Raw genomic sequence first — 18,657 nt, 5'->3', positions numbered from 1 at the left:
TTGCAGAAAATGTATATACAAGATGAAATCTTCAAGAACACTATGTACAAAAGGATGAGGTTGTACAAATTATCACATGTAAGGCAATGGAATGTGTATATAAGAAGAAAAAAAAGTTCAGCACTAAATGAAGTAGACCAGTGAAGTTATACTGCAACATTATGGTCTGTATAAAGACAATGTCAGTAATTCAGTCAGTTCACCGCTGAATGGGGGAAGAAAACAGAAACTAGCTGCAATTTATAGTGTAACCTAAACTGTTTAGTTTGCACCTAACTGCTACAGTGTCAGACTGTATGTTTTTCAGGATGAATTAAAGCAACCATTATCCCAGAAAGTCTCCTCTCTAGTTCTAGAAAGTCAAAAGAAGTTGTCAATAAAAATGAAAATAATGTAAACAATAGTTTCATCTTTGTAAAACATAATGTTGTATAAAAAATGTGGGGAATGCCTGGGAATTCTCTTTTGCTTATGTCTTGTAACTGAAATGGACTCATTTGACTAATTTGAAAATATACTACCAGTAGTTAAATTTTAGTTCGACAGTGTGACAAACAAAAGGAAAGGATAGGTTGTATAATACAAAGGATGATCAGCTGTCTGAAATGAGTTATACTTCATAATGGGGATCACATACAGTACACAGAAAAAAGTATACACTAAAGAACAAGTGAGAATCAAGTCAGAAAAGACATGATTGATGTGCATTTTGTAACCTCCACCTGCTCACAATGAGGCTGAAGAGAGAGAGAGAGAGAGTGAGTGTGTGTGTGTGTGTGTGTGTGTGTGTGTGTGTGTGTGTGTGTGTGTGTGTGTGTGTGTGTGTGTGTGTGTGTGTGTGTGTGTGTGTGTGTGTGTGTGTGTGTGTGTTGCCTGACACCAGTAGGTGGCATAGACTCACAGCAAATCGTGTGCATATGTGACTTTCTCCCCCTAATATTCCACTGCAGTTTTGATTGTATGCATGCAGTCGGCATTTAAGTGTGAAAAAGAAAACAGGCAACTGCTCAGAGGACCCGAAAGTCCCAAATTTACCCTTCTCTGTCTCCTTCTAATTTCTATTTTAGAATTGCTTTATGTTTTTTCTTTTTATATTTGACTGATTTGTTTTAATTAGTTTTAATGGTTTCATTTGTCTAATATCGTGTTTAAATGTGCCATGAGGTGACTTGACTTGCAAAAAAGTCTTTTAAATCTCTCATTGTGTAAATACTGAGCTCTCAAAACAATGGCAGTGTTACTCAGGTGATTGAGTCAGAGGACATTGGGTTTGAAGAGATTTGAAGACCAAGGCAAAGTAATGTAAATCTCCAAACAATCAGGAACTCATCAACTGTATGTGTGAACAACTGGCAAGGTGAAAACAACAACAGTTTTGACAAATTAATTCATCAAATAATCATTTACCACTGGCTGACTTCCTGGTGCCTGAGGAAATAATTAATGTACCATGTATAAATTGTTGGATTTGTTGTGTTTCTATGTGAAGTGCCCTGAGAAAACCTCAGTTATAATGTAGCTATGTGAATAAAACTGATCTGAAATAATAGAGTAAGGTCAGGAGGTGCCTGACAACATATCCTTGCCCCTTAGGAGGTCAATCTGGTCACGGACAGAAAAATAAACATTACTACATTTACAATCATTGAAATTGACTGGAGTCACAGGTCACGGCTCAGGGATGTTCAGACATAGTCCCTCTTTTTTCTCCCAGTGTCTGTGTAGTGACATTTTGTTTTGGTTTAAGTGTCAGAACAGTAATGTAAAGAAATATAACAGCAAGAAAACAGAAATGCTGGAGCTGAAGAAGAAAATAAAAAGGTGTAGCTTAAAAATTCTAAATAACTGTAAATATCTATGTATACACTACCATTCAAAAGTTTGGGGTCACCGAAGACAATTTCACGTTTTCCATGAAAACTCATACTTTTATTCATGTGCTAACATAATTGCACTGAGGGTTTTCTAATGATCAATTAGCATTTCAACACCATTAGCTAACACAATGTAGCATTAGAACACAAGAATGATGGTTGCTGGAAATGGACCTCTGGACCCCTGTGTAGATATTCCATTAAAAATCAGTCATTTCCAGCTAGAATAGTCATTCACCACACAAACAACGTCTAGGCTGCATTTCTGATTAATTCTATCTTCATTAAAGAGCATTACTTTCTTTCAAAAATAAGGACATTTCTAAGTGACCTCAAGCTTTTGAACAGTAGTGTAGCTTTTCTATAGGAATATATGCATCATACCTGGCCAGAGAGATGCTGTGGAATATGTGTGTGTGTGGAAAAGAAATAGCAAATCCGAGACAAAAAGACTTTTGGCTCCATGAAAGTAAATAGACTGAAAATTTTTGTATTGAAATCTGATTGAAATCTCTATTCAATAATCTTTCAGGAGAAAAAGTTAACAACACAAAAATGACTGTTAATTGCTTGCTGTTAGCCTCCTACATCCAACCTGCTGTGATCTTTTAACAGGAACACACACTCCAAAAAGCTTGGCCAATTTATGCTATTAGGAAATAAGTGGTGCTGTAAGTGTTCACGGTGGACCTTAATAACTTCCTAAGAGAGGCGTGATCTCACAACAGAGCCTTTTATGATCACTTATGAAGGCACTTTACGAAGCAAGACCTCTGACTCTGTGTTGCTCCTTTTAATTCAGCCTGCTTCGACCTTTTTACTTTTAGTGGTGGGGAAACAACTAAAAAAAAATAACAAAAGAAAAGGAAGAGTGGCAGAGGATAAATCAGAATGAAGTGTTGTTATTTCAGGAGAAATGTGAAGGAAGCAGGAAAACAGTTCCTATGAACACACCCCTTAAGGGGACTGTTTTCCAATTATTCTTAAAAGTTTGAACAGCATTATTATTATTCTGCAGCTTTACAGGGAAGAGGAGATACTCAGGACTTTTCTTCCTTCCTGGAGGAGACACATAATGACTATATAGGGGACACTGAATGACTGCTTTGGGCCTCATATCCCTGCAGATATGATTGCTTTGAATATACTGTATGTGTTTAAATTTTCCCACGATGATTTTGGAGGCTGTGAAACACCCCTAGCCATTTTAAGAAAAGAAAGAAATGTCACATTTGACAGTAAATCATATTCCGCTGAGAGCAGGAGAAGAACAGGTTTAATAGTGTAATAAATGGACCAACATTAAACAGAGCAGCTAATACAGTGCCATAGTGTTCTTTAAATCCTGCTGTGTAAAAGTAGCTAGAATTAGAAAATCACTCAGAGTGCAGTACTCCGCCAAGGCTGTTCATTCCCCCATATAGCATCATCAGAAATGCAGCATTTTTTTTTCTAATTGCAGCATTTGTTTATTAATTATTGATGATCAGAAATTACAGCAACATAGAATGTGGCCATTTAATATAGATGTACCTACAAACAAAATGACTTTGCGCTGAGCACAGGCTTGTGTTATGCATGTGCACGTTATGTACGGATACCGAATCGCATGACCTAAATATGTAGTGTTGTGACTCAGTCTGCCAGCGATGATCAAGCAGCTTTGTCAAACATACAGTCAAAAATCAATTCTGGATCAAAATTTAGAGTCTTCAAAAAGTTTTCAAGAAAGAGTCTTCAAACAGTCCTCAGAGTCTGATGCGAATAATGTTTATTCAATACAGAGGCTGTAAGAACAAGCATTAGCAAAATCTTGAAATTTTAACTGACTACACAAAGTGTTACATCATCTTTTATACCTATGCAAAATACTTCTAAACACCCCTCTTCTGTTCAGGAAAGCCACAACCCATTGTCTTAAGACCCAATCAGGATGTATATTATGTAACTGTATCAAAAGTTAAACCACCTCCTCTTTTTTATGTCTGCTAGGTTGGCATTATTTCTGCTTAGCTTAGCGTGACCTTGGTTTCAACTCACGAGCGCAGACAAAGAGAGGGCATCCACTTCTGGTCTCACGTCTTATATGGGCTCCATGGGCTTCCATTGGGCTGTTGCTTTCCACAGGATTATTTATTGTGTTCATAATTTCAGTAGACATGTTGGGTCTTCCAATCTTCTCATTGTTTACTCTTAAATTTGATTCACACATCCTATTCATCAGACTTCATCATTTGTTCAGTCATAAAATGCCACAACAGTAGTGGGCGGTGGGAATTGATTGGACACAGAAACACCCCCACAATTTAATCAGTTGTTCCTTGTATCATTTCTGACGGATAAGTCCTTATAAGTCTGCAATGGTAGATTTGTAGTAGGATCGCAATCATGTGATCATCAGCAGTAAGCTGACGTGGTGTTCACTTACTGTCATAGTTACAGTGATGCTGCGCCACTATCTTGCTAGATATAGAAATCTTTCACAAATCTGTGGATCCAGACTATAAGCCACATTACTGACAAAATCTAATCTTAGTCCGTTTTTGAGTAATTTTGCTAACAGACAAACAGACCGACAGGCAAACCAACGCCAATCGTCACATAACTCTGCCGCATTCCTTGGCGGAGTAATGAACATTGCCTTTGCTGATTAATCTGGTATTTTTTCCAAAAGTATGGTTAAACATTTTTGGAAATACACCATTTTCCCATCCCATGTCTGTATTTTATGCACGGAGCTGCAGCCAGGAGGCACAACAGTTTGTACATAAAGACCAGTCAGAAAGCTCTGGCTCCCATCAACTCCCATTCAGAAATCATCATAAAAAGTTAATTCGATATTTTTTTCCACAAGTAATTCTGACTTTTTTGTTAAATTACCTCCTTCTAATCAGTGCTCTGGAGGTTCATCTGAAAATAATTCTAGAATTAAGTGTATATGATCTAAAGAGTGGTCATATGCTGCTAAGAAGCAGGTTACCAACTTTTCAAGTCAAAACTAGATACATAAAATACATAAAAGTGGTGGTGTCGGTACCAGTTGACTAGTCACAAACATGGATGGGTTTAAAGCTGCACAAAGAATGGATTATAGCAGTATAAGGAGATTTAAAATATATTACAGGACAAAAGCAACAGAGCTGCTGCAGCCAGAGTCAGGAAGGAAAGCTGGCACAGAACAGTAGACTGTGTGAATGTGTATAATACAGAAAATAGTATAATATGCTTATCAATAAGATTATCCTATTGTATATAAGTTGCTTAGATGTAGTTTCTTATTCAAGATTCATTTTTTTCTTAACAATGCATCACAAGATTGTGCAATGAAATATGTTGTCCCATTATGCTACTCACAAAAGAAGACAAAGTATTTAAAGAATACATAAACTAATTAAATTATAATTATTTTCATGGCGATGTGGGGGATGAACTCAGCAATATCACATTCAGTCTCATTCTTATGGTGTGTAAAGGCGATTTTAGCCTTTTTCTTTCAGCTGCAACCTTGGTAGTGTTTGTTCAGTTCTTACACAAACAGAAAGGTAAAACCCCCAACTAGTTTCTAGTTTCGAGGAGAGTTAAAAGTATCCAGTGAGATTTTTCAACGCTAATGGTAGTATGTAACATTGTTGTTATGACTTTTACAGTCAATGTTTTGTTTGTTCTCATGCATCCCTAAAATGAACATGCTGAAGCATGCAGATGACATGATACCCTCCCTGCCAAAGGTCTCACACTACTGGTGAAAACAACATGCCAAGGAATGTATCAAAACAACAACAACAACAAAAACAATAAAGGCAGAAGAAAGAATACTGCAAGCAAGTAAACTTGAAAGAAATGCAATTTTCAAGGCTAAAAAAAATCCTATAAAGGTTCCTTTCCAAATGTTTATGCATTCAGTATATCAAAGGCATCAAAGGATTAGACAGTGACTTTCAATAGGAAACACTGAATATAAGCATAACTTTCAACTGAAACAAAAACTTTTGCTTGGTAATTTACAGTGGTGACTGTAATATGAAGGACTGACCATATTGGAGTACAGCATGGATGGATTATTCAATACAAAACTATCCCAGCTGACTTAGGTTAAAGGCAGGGGACACCCTGGACAGGTCACCAGTCTATCACAGGGCTACATATAGAGACAAACAATCACACTCACATTCACACCTATGGACAATTTAGAATCCTCAATTAACCTGTTGTTACTTAGACAAGGAACTTACGTTTGTCTGTTAATCTGTCTGTCTGTGCGCAACATCACTCAAAAACAGACAAACGGATATGGATGAAAATTTCAGGGAAGGTCAGAAATAACACAAGGACAGCCTCATTAGATTTTGGCAGTGATGTGGCTCATAGTCCGGATCCATGGATTTGTTAAAGATTTCCGTATCATTGCAAGATACGTCAGCTGCTTGCTGACGATCAAATAATTGCGATCCTACTACAATTTGACCACTGTGGTCTTATCTGGACTTATCAGTCAGAAATTATACAATGACTGAGCAGCCTTGGCGGAGTACTGCACTTTCTGAGTGCTTTTCTTGTTTAAAATGTTTTTGGACTTTGGGAGGAAGCTGGAGAACCCAGAGAAAACCCACGAACATGCAAACTCCACACAGAAAGATACCATGCTCTGGTTCGTCTCAAACCTCTAACGTTCTTCTTTTGACTTTTACGCAACAGTTATGCTGAGCTTCCAGATAGCTAATCTACTAACAGAAATAGTTCCACAGCAACAAAGATACATGACCATGAAATGAACACACAAATAATGAATGATAACCTAAGAGCTAATGATTGATTATACTTTCACATAAGCAGCAGCACCTGCTTTGGCCAATCAGTAGGGTCATGTGCATGATCCTGGAAGATTATTCTGTAACATGAGCAGCGTTCCACAATTTGCCTCACAATCACTGAGAAAATGACTGTCACAGTAATTACTCTGCACTGTTCTATAGACTCAGAGTAAAGAATCTGATAGGCCTCGAAATATAATGACTGATAAGACTTCAGATGTAGGCATCTGTCACTCACACTGTACTTACTGGGTTGTATTTAATCATCTTACCTATACTTTTTTTTAAATGAATGCTGTAGTGTACAATCACTGCAGTGACTGGACTGAACAGAAATGAATTTAGAAATGTGTACCATGGATGCCCAACACCAGCTGAAATACTAGAGGTTCTGAAAAAAATGGGTTTTGACTTGGGGCCTCGAGGTGTAACAGGATCTACCTTAACACCCTTATTATGACACTTTGTGCTTTTGTCATATTCTCCTATTCTAAGGTTACTGCTGATCAAATTACACTTTGTCCAGCTTATTAGGTTTATTATTAGGTTTTGATATTCTTTGTGTACAGAGAATATTTTTGGCCTGATGGTGGTACTAGAGGAAAGATTGAGGGTCACCAAAAATATCTGTCCTTTGGGAACCTTGAATATCCACAGCAAGTGTCCACTGTATGGTTTATGTAGAATATCTTTTTCGATAGTGCTACCACAGTCAAGGTCTGAGGGTCATCAACCATCAACGAACTAAAGGATGTGCAAGTGTTGTACCATAAAATGAAATATAACACATCATCGTGTATTATTAGTCTGCCAAGGAGGCGGAGCCTCGGCAGAGTTATGTGACGACTGGCATTGGTTTGTCTGTCTGCCTGTTAGCAAAATTACTCAAAAACGCACTAACAAATTTGGATGACATTTTCAGGGAAGGTCAGAAATGACACAAGGATCAAGTGATTAGATTTTGGCAGTGATGTGGCTTATAGTTTGGATCCACAGATTTGTGAAAGATTTCTGTGTCATTGCTAGATAGCGATATGGCATGACACAAGGAACAACTAATTAAATCATGGGAGTGTTTCTGAATCCAATCAATTTTCACGGCCCATTATATATTTAGGTCACGTGATTCAGTATACATACATAATGTGTACATGCATAACACATGCCTATGCTCAGCACAAGGTCGTTTTGTTTGTAGGTACATCTATATTAAATGATAGCTAGATAGCTAGATAGCTAGTTAGATAGATAGATAGATAGATAGATAGATAGATAGATAGATAGATAGATAGATAGATAGATAGATAGATAGATAGATAGATAGATAGATAGATAGATACTTAACATAGCATTAGATAAATCAGAAATACAGTCTAGACATTGTTAACTTGGTAAATGACTATTCTAGCTGGAAACAGCTGATTTTTAATGGAATATCTCCATAGGGGTAAAGAGGCCCATTTCCAGCAACCATCTCTCCTGTGTTCTAATGCTACATTGTGTTAGCTAATGGTGTTGAAAGACTAATTGATGATCAGAAAAACAATAGTGCAATTGTGTGAGTTTTCATGGAAAACATGAAATTGCCTGAGTGACCCCAAACTTTTGAACAGTAGTGTAGTTTATTATTTTGCTGGCCAACAGCCAGAAAACAAAAAAATGATTTTAACTGCTTTGAAAATTCTAGCAAAACACATATGTGAAACTAGAGCAAGTGAATTTTGACAGATTTGTTTAAAAATTACTTAACTGATGAATCACTTAACAAATTGTCAAGTAACTTTGCTGTTAATTTACTAATTATTAAATCAACTCAATTATTTCAGCTCTAGGTTGTTGGCTGATTTCTGAATGTTTGGGGAAATAATGAAAACGACATGCACACAGGGGCCCAACACCACATTGTTGCCCCTGGCCCACTCATCCAGTGTCCCCAATGTATTTATGTTTTATTTTCCTCTCATAGGCCTCCTCAGGGGACTGCTTCTGAGGACCATGAATATTCATTCCAAATATCATGGAAATCTGGCCAGTAGTAGTACATCCTGAGTTGGATTAAAAATCATTAATATAAATTACTTAAAATGTAGCCCTAATTCCAAAGCCAGCAACTCAAACATTCCTATTTTTGCAGCGATGCCTTGTGAGCATTACGTGAAGCCAAATTGAACTAAAGCCTGAAACTGAAACCTTTGCTTCGTGTCCTGTAAAAGGCCAGCTTTGACTTCTTGTTCTGTATTTCATTTGATGAATAGTGGCACTGTCCCTACTGAATTTAATAGCATGAAGTAGAGCCGGACACAAATGATGAATTACTATACTGGGGAATGTCTTTCCAGAGCCATTTTTAGAGATTACGTTTTATTAACTCTTCTGCATGTCACATCCAGCTAATGAATAAATAAATTATTCATCTATTTTTTAAAAATTTGAAATAATCCGACACAGATAAATGAGCTGCAGCAAGTTTTTTCCAGGTTTGAAAGGAAAACCCAGCATCTTCATGAGGAATATTTTGACCTTAGGGCATTATACATCACTCTCTGTTTAACTCAGGGTCTCATGCTGAGATGAAACACCCAGTATATCTGTAGGTGTCTTTCTGCAGTTTCTTACAGTTTCCCAAAAATTACAACAACACCTAACATGCACTACTGACTTTCTCCACATCAAATTCTAACCACAGCATCATTTTGTGAATGAGATCTCTTCCCTTTACACTGTATTAAAGGTGATCAGGTATCTGTACAAAAAAATATTTTACACTATTAACGCATAGTCTTGAGGAGGAGCATTTTGCAGCTGCTGCTGCATAGTGATTCCAGGCTTATCTGTTTTATGATTTCCTGACAGTCCCCTTTCCTCCATCTGTATCAATAGTGTCTTAGCCTATTGATTCATGCTGCTGTAATGATGAAGACTTTTGTTCATGGTATTCCTTCTGGTCTCTGTCTTTTTTTCTTTCTTTTTCTTTTTTTTTTTTTTTTTACATCCCTGCTTCCTAATTAGGAGAAATCCAAGCTGAATTACGATCACCATGGCAACAGAGTCAGCATGCATTCCCTTTGATATCACCCTGTCCCACGGGGAGCACAGCTCATCACTAGCTTCTAAAATTAGACCTCTCACTCTGTGGCACATGCTAGATGGCTTTCATTCCTCTGCTGTGACCATTATTCAGGTCCAGTGTTAGCATTTTTGTTGAGCTTTTGAGTTATGGAATTGTAGCATTTATAAGTTTGGTCAAATAAGTATGTTTCTGCATTTATTGTGGACACAATAAATGCAGTTAGATTTACATACATCTTATCTGAAGCACTTGCTCCTATTCCCATGGGACATCCCATAAGTCTAGAGATAAATGTCAGTGATATTTTTCTATCAACTCTATTTACTTATTTAGGATTTTGTTCATTAATCAAACATTTTTCAAAGCAGAAAAGCAGTTGCCCAGCTCAGTTAAAAAGTATCTGCTGAACTCAGGCTGAATAGTTAATTAAAAGTCATCTTGGAAGCTGGGTTAGGTTAACTGAACTTGAACATCCAAGTTAATTAGCTTAAAATGTTCAGCTGAATGGATGATTGCATCACGCTGACAGTCATGATGAGTGTTTTTTGTAATTAAAAAACTAAACTAAAAAGTGAATCTCAGTGCATGCTGAGGATGATGACAATCCAAATTCACATCCCTGCATCCTGGTTGAACTGTGCTTAAAATATTTTTTTACAGTGAGGTGGAACAGATAGGATCTTGATCTTTTTAATAATGCTTGTTGCTTGTTTGTTTTAGGAAGTGTCAGCTAAAACAACTATTAGATTGAATTTACATCAAATTTAATGAGGTTACAACCTTCATATAGTTCTGCATCCATCTCCAAAACCATTATTCTAGTTTGAAGTTCTCACGAACCCATCATTGTATAGATATGTTTATATCTGTGCAGTTCAGTCATTGCATCAATAGTAATACATTTTGACATGCAATATGTCAATTTAAAAAAAAAAAAGCAGAATTCTAAGTTTCCATATATACATATATATGTGTGTGTGTGTGTGTGTGTGTGTGTGTGTGTAGTGTATATATACACTACCCAATCCAGATGGTTTGGGATGAGATGGACCTAAAGTGAAGGAAAAAGAGCCACCAAGTGCTCAGCATCTCTGGGAACTCCTTCTAGACTGTTAGAAAACCATTTCAGGTGACTACCTCATGAAGCTCATGGAGAGAATGCCAAGAGTGTGCAAAGCAGTAGTCAAAACAAAGGGTGACTGTTTAGAAGAATCTAAAATATAAAACATGTTTTGACTTATTTCACACTTTTTTATTTACTGCAGAATTCCTTATGTGTTCATTCATTGTTCCGATGCCTTCGGTGAGAATCTAAAATGTAAATAATCATGAAAATAAAGAAAGACCACTAAATCAGAAGATGTGTCGAAACTTTTGACTGGTATTGTAGAATGATTTAAGATCTGGACAGCCAAGGCTATTTAGAAAAAACAAGCTGCAATACGTATGATTATAGCCATCATAATAACCACGATAAGAACACAAGTACTCAAAATAGCCTATAGAGCTAATAGGGTTAATTTAAAATAAAATATCACTATGTACACTAACTAACAAGAAAACCTAGATTTCACTTAAATTTCTGTGTTGTTTGACAATAATTAATCCCTTTGTTTGATGCGTTAACACTGACAAGGAGTTGTGAGCTGATTTTTATTTTGTTTTGAAGAGTCACTTGTTAACAGGGTTTACAACCACTTGTGAAAGTTTCATTTGCTTTATTACCACCTCCATTTACATTTCGCTGCAGCTCATATTCTCCCAAAGAATCAAGGAGGATGATCTTGCTTTCATCTGATATCTGATTCTTTTTATATAAATTCATGGGTGGATGTTGAGACCAAAGACAGCATAGTGTTACAACAATGTAAGGTGTTGCAGTCATGTCGCTATATGGATCCAGTACAAATATGATCCAGGAAATGAAATGTGATCCAGGATGGCTGATTTGAGCAATGGATACGTGAGTCTTATCAAATGTGAGGCTTATCAAATGCCCAAATGCTGCACAGTGTTTTTCTCATAGTAGTACAGGCAATCATAGAGCTTGTTAAATGAGGATTTGTTGCTTTTCTTGGCTTCACTTAAGTTGAATATCTTTGTGTTTTGGACTGTTATTTAGAAAACACATGACATCACACAGGGAGTCACACCTTTTTTGTGTCTCTCTGTCTTATCCTTGTGTACATGTTGTCCTCATCTCTCCCTGTCCTTCTGTGTTTTTATTATCTTTCTCCTCGATGTGTGAAAAGTGTGCTTGAGCTTTGCCTCTTGTGTTTGTGTGGGTATGTCCTCTTCCCAGGCCTCCATACCGAAAAGGTCTTATGACTCAGGTCTTATCTGTTTGCAAGTTGCTCATTGTCCTCCCAGATCTACTCATCATGTGTACACTCTATCTATAATTCCCTAAATGTACACACATTCCATGTCCATAGACTGTATATACAGTTAGATGACATGACAGCTCTTTGGAAGGGAAGTCAAAAATATATTCATTACACCCAGGTACCTGGTTTCAAACAACAGTCCTCTTCATATTCAAGTGATGTGAGCTCAAATTTGAGCCTTGCATTAGGTTTGATCTCGATACTACATCTCCACTTCATCAGTATTGTGCACACTATGTTGCAAATAATGTCAAAAGCACAAGACACAAGATGGCATCGTCCATTTCCATAATATATTGCATCACCTTTGTGCAATGGAAGGAAGTGGTGATGCATAGTATATCTGTACATACAGTCTACAGTTCATATCAGGGAAAAGTGTTTAGAAGGTGCAGCATGCTATACAGAGTTTGTAGCTTTGTGAATTATGATATTGGACAATACAAATAAAAAGATGTGATTTGACTTGAAATTGTGGTTTGGAAATTGTGATGGACATTTTATAAACCATTGTCAACTGGCAGATTTTCTTGATTGCAAATGCGCAATGGTACATGAAACACAGGTTTTAATGCGAGGCTTTGGTTGGATTTGATGTTATGCACCCATAAGGTATGAAAGCACCACAGGCACATTGTAAGAATATGGCAAGTATCCTCACAATGAGTGTATGACATACCCTTGACGAGCCACAACATTAACACCACCTGCCTAATATTGTATAGGTCCTCTTCACGCACCAAACAGCTCTGATCCATCAGGTCATGGGCATGAGAGCTCTGAGGATGTCCTGTGGTGTCTGGTATCAGGACGTTTTCAGTGGATCTTTTGGAAGCTTTGGTCAGGTGGTGGTGCCACCAGGAAGGAGGCTTCTTCCGGTCGAGTTAGAGGTTGAGTCAATGTCTTGGGCTCTTGGTCGTGTTCCTTAAGCTGTTCCTGAGCAGTTATTGAGTTGCAGTGGCATTGCAGGATCCACTGTTCTTCTTGGGGATGTCAGGGAGTACTGTTTAGGATAGTGATGTGTATCAGAGTAACATTAACATTAATGCTAGTTACCAGCAAAACATTGCTTTGTAATGACATGATAAGTGTTATATACTTCATTTAAACGATGTTTAATATTATATTATTATTGAGAACCTTGAAATGCTAACTGGAGCACTCTGGTAGAAACTAGGATGCTGGTGCATGTTTCAGAATGCGGCCAAGTACTTGCACAGTCATGTGAAGTAAAAACAACAATGACTGCTGTAGTGAAAATGCCTCACTATTGTGATTTGGTAAAGGTAAATATTCTTGATAATCCACATGAGAGAAAACATCAAAACATCAGCCTAGTCAAGTCTGTGCCAGACTGGTTGCAGCTCACTAGTTTCCCAACACATACAGTGGAACAAGCCAGTCAGTGGAAAATAATGAAGAAGTGAAAAATGAGCCCACAGAGAGTAAAAATCTTACAGAGCAATAAACCACCGGAGGCAATACAGCACAGCATATAAACTGTATACAGAGAGCAAGATGTTATCAAGTTGCTGGAAGATACATTGAACATGGTGAAATAGCTTTCTAGAATTGATGAGCAGAGTAGTCCGAGGAGCACAAAGTTTGTTGAGGTTCTGTAGTATGTAGTATGCAGAGCCACTGTTATCTTTTACAGCACTGGTAACACCTGTGGGGACTTTGAAACTATTGTGCCTATTGATTAAGTTGGCAGTGTTTATTAAACAAATAATCAAAAATGCTTCATTTTCACATTTTTAATGGTTTGTGGCATTGTTACTTTACTATACTACACAAGAGACATCTTTGAATTCTCTAGAATTCTAGCCATAGTTGTGTCTTTCCATAGAGGTGCAGGGCTTTATATTGCAGTGGAAAATGAGTACATAGTCAGAAAAAATGTTACAGGGGCAAAACAAAAAACTAAAACTTGAGTTTCAAAGGGTTAAAAACGATCTGTATGAATTGAAATAACAATAAATAATGGGCTTCTCTTCTACAAGTCAAGCTGAATTGATTTCTCTGACGCAATTTGCTCTCAGATTAGCAAAAATAATTGACAAATGGTGAACAAAGGACATTCTGAGGCCCAGTTGGGACTCTATGTGTACATACAAGTATCTAAAGCCACAGTCACACTGTCATGTGACTTATCTATACTCCAGAGGGAAGCTGATACTCTCCATAGAGCAAACGTAACAGGCTGAGCACCTATGCATTTGAAATGAAGCTACAGTTTATAAGATATGTAAGGAATGGTGAGTCCTATAGTCAAGGCTTATAGTAATAAACCATGGGGCAGTGCAGGCAGCTTGGGTCAAGGATGGCAAGACCTGACTCATGACACAGCTGTTGCATCAGATTATACATCAGTGGTACTGTGCTCTTCAGCTTCTAACTTTAATAAAATGCCAGTCAGAGTGAGGGCACAACTTCTGATAAACACATGTACAATTTACCAGCTTTAACAACAAAGAGCAATGTTTATGATCTCTTCACAAAGGTGGATAATAATACCTGGCTGCAGCCTTGTAATTTTATTCAAACCCTTCTCCAAACCTCACCTCTAGTGAATAGTTTTTTTTCTTTCCTGGAGAAGCGTCGACAGACAGGAACTTCACCAAAGGTACTAACTGGAATTTGAATTCATTAAGTTATTAAGCAATATGAAAAAGCGCAGAGGCTTCCTTTCCACCAGCTCCCAGGCTTTAAGTATGTGTGAAAACTGCTTTGATGAAAGCACACAATAGAGTGCATAAGATGATGTCCTCACAGTGGCACTCCAAAAGCATTTGCACAATAGTGGGAAAGAAACAATGCTTACAGTGCTGTGTTTTCATTAGTTTATTTCCACTCTTGTAATTAACAGGAGGGCAAACACAGATATGCTTCACTCTAAACACACTGACGTTAACAGGCTAAAAAGATGTCACATGATTGCAGTAGTAACTGGATGTTGAACCCATAAACACATGATGGGGAATAATTTTTTGAAATGAACACGAGCCAGTATTCATGTGCTAATTAATAACTTCTGACAAATATTTAAAAAGTAATAATGTAAGACAAACATTAAGAATCCATTCCAATTTAAGGTAACGCTAGAGAAGACTCTGTTTAAATGAGAAATGCATTAAGGGAGATTTAGAGGTCAGTCATCTGCAGAAATCCTTAGTCATAATGCATGTGTAGACACAAATTCACTATGTTGGTGCACAGGCAGACAACTTTTCAACATGAGTAGAAATCAATGCTAATGACTTCATAAATATATAACAATCCTGTACTGCTAAACTGAAACAGCAAACACTATTTGAGCAACTCGTGTTTACTACCAACATTAAGAGGAAACTTTGTTTACCCTCTGAATTCCTAGATATTTCTGGATATTACATTTTTACACATGATAGGCTCATTTTTTTACTGCAACAAAATCCTGCACCTCTATGAAAACTCAAAAATGCCTCTTATGCAGTATGGCTTGATGTTGATGTTGACAATTACGGTCCTGTTTTGAGTGAAGCAGGGTATACTTTAAGGCAGGGCCTTGATGTCAAGTCACTGTACCCAGCTTTAATATTCAGTCTATGATTTTAAACTTTTATTATCCATTGTTTTGGTTTTTTAACTGCTTTACAAATGGTCAGTTGTCTCTTGATTCAACTGTTAATCGGTCACATTTGGCTTTCTGATTCATAATTAGGTGTTTAAAATATGTTGGTATTATAATTTTCTATTTTTGTTTTGTGCTTGTAGTTGAACTGTAACAGTAGCACCCAGGGGAGTCACCTACACTCGGCCCAGAAACCCATTAGCACAACTGCATTATGCATGTAGCGCATCTGACCATGCAAGCATACTGGCCACCCTTGTTTCAGTGGGTTAGAAGACACTGACTGGAAACACTGTATTGGTACTGTTGTTGTGTTATTTTTTCAGAAATAATGTTGAACCAGCAACACAAACATACATCCATTATCTATACACCGTTTAATCCTCATTAGGGCCGTAGGAGGGCTGGAGTCTATTCCAGCTGACTTAGGGTGAAGGCAGGGGACACCCTGGACAGGTCACCAGTCTATCAGAGGGCTACATATAGAGACAAGCAATCACACTCACATTCACACCTACGGACAATTTAGAGCTACCAATTATTCTGAGCATGTTTTTGGACTGTGGGAGGAAGCCAGAGAACCCGGAGAAAACCCATGCATGTGCAGGAAGAACATGCAAACTCCATGCAGAAAGATCCCGGGAAGGTGGGAGCATGAATCAGGGATCTTCTAGCTGCAAGGTGAAAGTGATAACCACCAACACACTGTGCAGCCCTACAACACAAACATAAGAATGTAAAAATGAATTAATGCATTCATTAATCAATCAATCAAAAAAAAAAAAAAAACGATGATCAAAGTTAAAACCCCTTTTTACTTGATTTATTTTAATAGTGCAAACTGAACAAAGAACTGCGCAGTGTTACATGGGCTGTTCAATAGACTTGTCACACAGTGTCTGATACAGATTACTGATGGCTGACAAAACCAAATGTCGGCTTCCTTTCTGTTTAAATTATTATTTGGCTACCAAGCCATAGTTCTGTGACATAAGTTTTGTGAAGCTTACATCTGTTTACAGTCTAATTCTGGAATTCAATGTAATATCCTCCAGAAGATTGACTGTATTTAGAGTGTTTTGTGACTATTTCTGTTCTCCTTGCTGCTCTGCCTGAGTGTCACCCCTCTGCTTCCCTCTTCACCTGCGCTACATTCAGCACCCAAGCACCTGGTCCTGATCTGATCACCCTCCACAGTGTGAAGACACCAATTCCCTAATAACTGGTTACTTGATTGTCAGGCAACTATGTGTGGCAGCAGATTCTTGCACGTGTTGGTTGTTTGAGCTTCCTTTTCTTGCCACTAACTGCTCTCTGTGCATCCTTGACCACTCACCAAGCTGCTCCTGTGGATGAAGGATTTCTACATTCAAGACTGCCTCCTCTGCTTAAGCCAACATCTCTTCCTGCCCTAGACAGATTCTCTAAGCCTGCCAACTGCAGCACCCACTTCCCTCATCCCCAGGAAACCTCTTAACCGTTACTCCAACCTCAGGGTCTACTTTTCCAGCTAAAACACAAACGTTACAAGTCTTGTAAAGCACTCTTTTATTGCTGCACCAAGTTGCTGCCTAATTATACCAATAAAACTATGTCAATTATGCTGATTAAAGTAAAGGAGAAAAGTCAATTCAGTCTCTTAGGATTCATGCTGCTGGGCTCGAGAATACCTAAAGAAATTTCCCAGCAGTCTGTCCAATGTTTGTGGAGCCAAAATCGTGGAGGACAGCATGGTGAAGGAGAAAAGGCAAAGAAAAACAGAGTCATAACTAAACCAGGCCTCATGTGACCTCACTGTAAGTGTCCTGAGAGCAGGAATGTGTGAAGGCTGTAATGGTGAAATGCTGTATGAGTGATAGGACAGCACTGTGTGAAACACTGAGACAGACATTTCTGTGGACACTGCAGTGTGATGCTATTTCAGACTGCGTGGTGAAAGTGTTTTTCTCTCCTTTAGTTCTTGTGGCATATTTTGAAAGTCACTATCATGCCATCATTAGATAAAGCACACATACCATGATCATGCGTAACAACGTATGATTACAATTAAAAAGATTCATTATCCCAACTTTGCTTTTTCTGACTCACAATTGTACCATACTACATATCAAAGTCAGTGACTCCATAAGGTGAGGTACTAAAACTGAACCGCTGACCTAAAGAAAAAGATCTGAGTATCTGGCACCAGTCTGTCAAAATAGATCAGCCAAACCATCATGACCACCATTTTGTCCTGGGTGTGCAATCACAACATTACCCAGTCATGAACTCCACAAGAACTCAGAAGGTGCCCTGCTACCAGATGTTGGCAACAGATCCTTCAAGTCTGAAAGCCCTGAGTTAGGGTTGGAGACTTTACACATCAGAACAACACCCAGTCATCAATTCATGGTTTGTTTCTCCACAGACCACGGAGTTATCACCACATATGGCTTGCTACTTTGGAGATGCTCCAACCCAGTTGATTAGCTATAAAGTCAATTTCTCCTGCATATGACTTAACACTTACCTGTAGTTACAAGAAAATCAGTATCATTCACTTTACTGTGAGTGGCCAGAATCTTTTGGCTCATACTGACAGAACATTTTATTATTTAGGTGATGAACAAAAGTCAGTAATAAAAAGGACAGTTAACTCAATATAAGGAAAAACATGACTCTAACATGACAAAGTATGCTTGTTCACTTGCGGACCTCCATTGATTTTACACCTCACTGTCTGGTGTAGGTGTTGGAGAGTAGTGCTACATATGTGACAGCACTGGAAAGCCTGAGTGCCTCCAGATGAAAAAGTGTGAAGTCTGGTAAATGTCTTGAGTTAATGTCAGTTGAGGACTTAAACCAGTGTTAGCTGGGGCTAAAGTTCTGACAACCAAAAACGTCTGTATAAGGCATAACACAC

This window comes from Amphiprion ocellaris, chromosome 15, assembly GCF_022539595.1.
Source record: "Amphiprion ocellaris isolate individual 3 ecotype Okinawa chromosome 15, ASM2253959v1, whole genome shotgun sequence".
Taxonomy (NCBI): domain Eukaryota; kingdom Metazoa; phylum Chordata; class Actinopteri; family Pomacentridae; genus Amphiprion; species Amphiprion ocellaris.
This window is presented reverse-complemented; position numbering follows the sequence as displayed.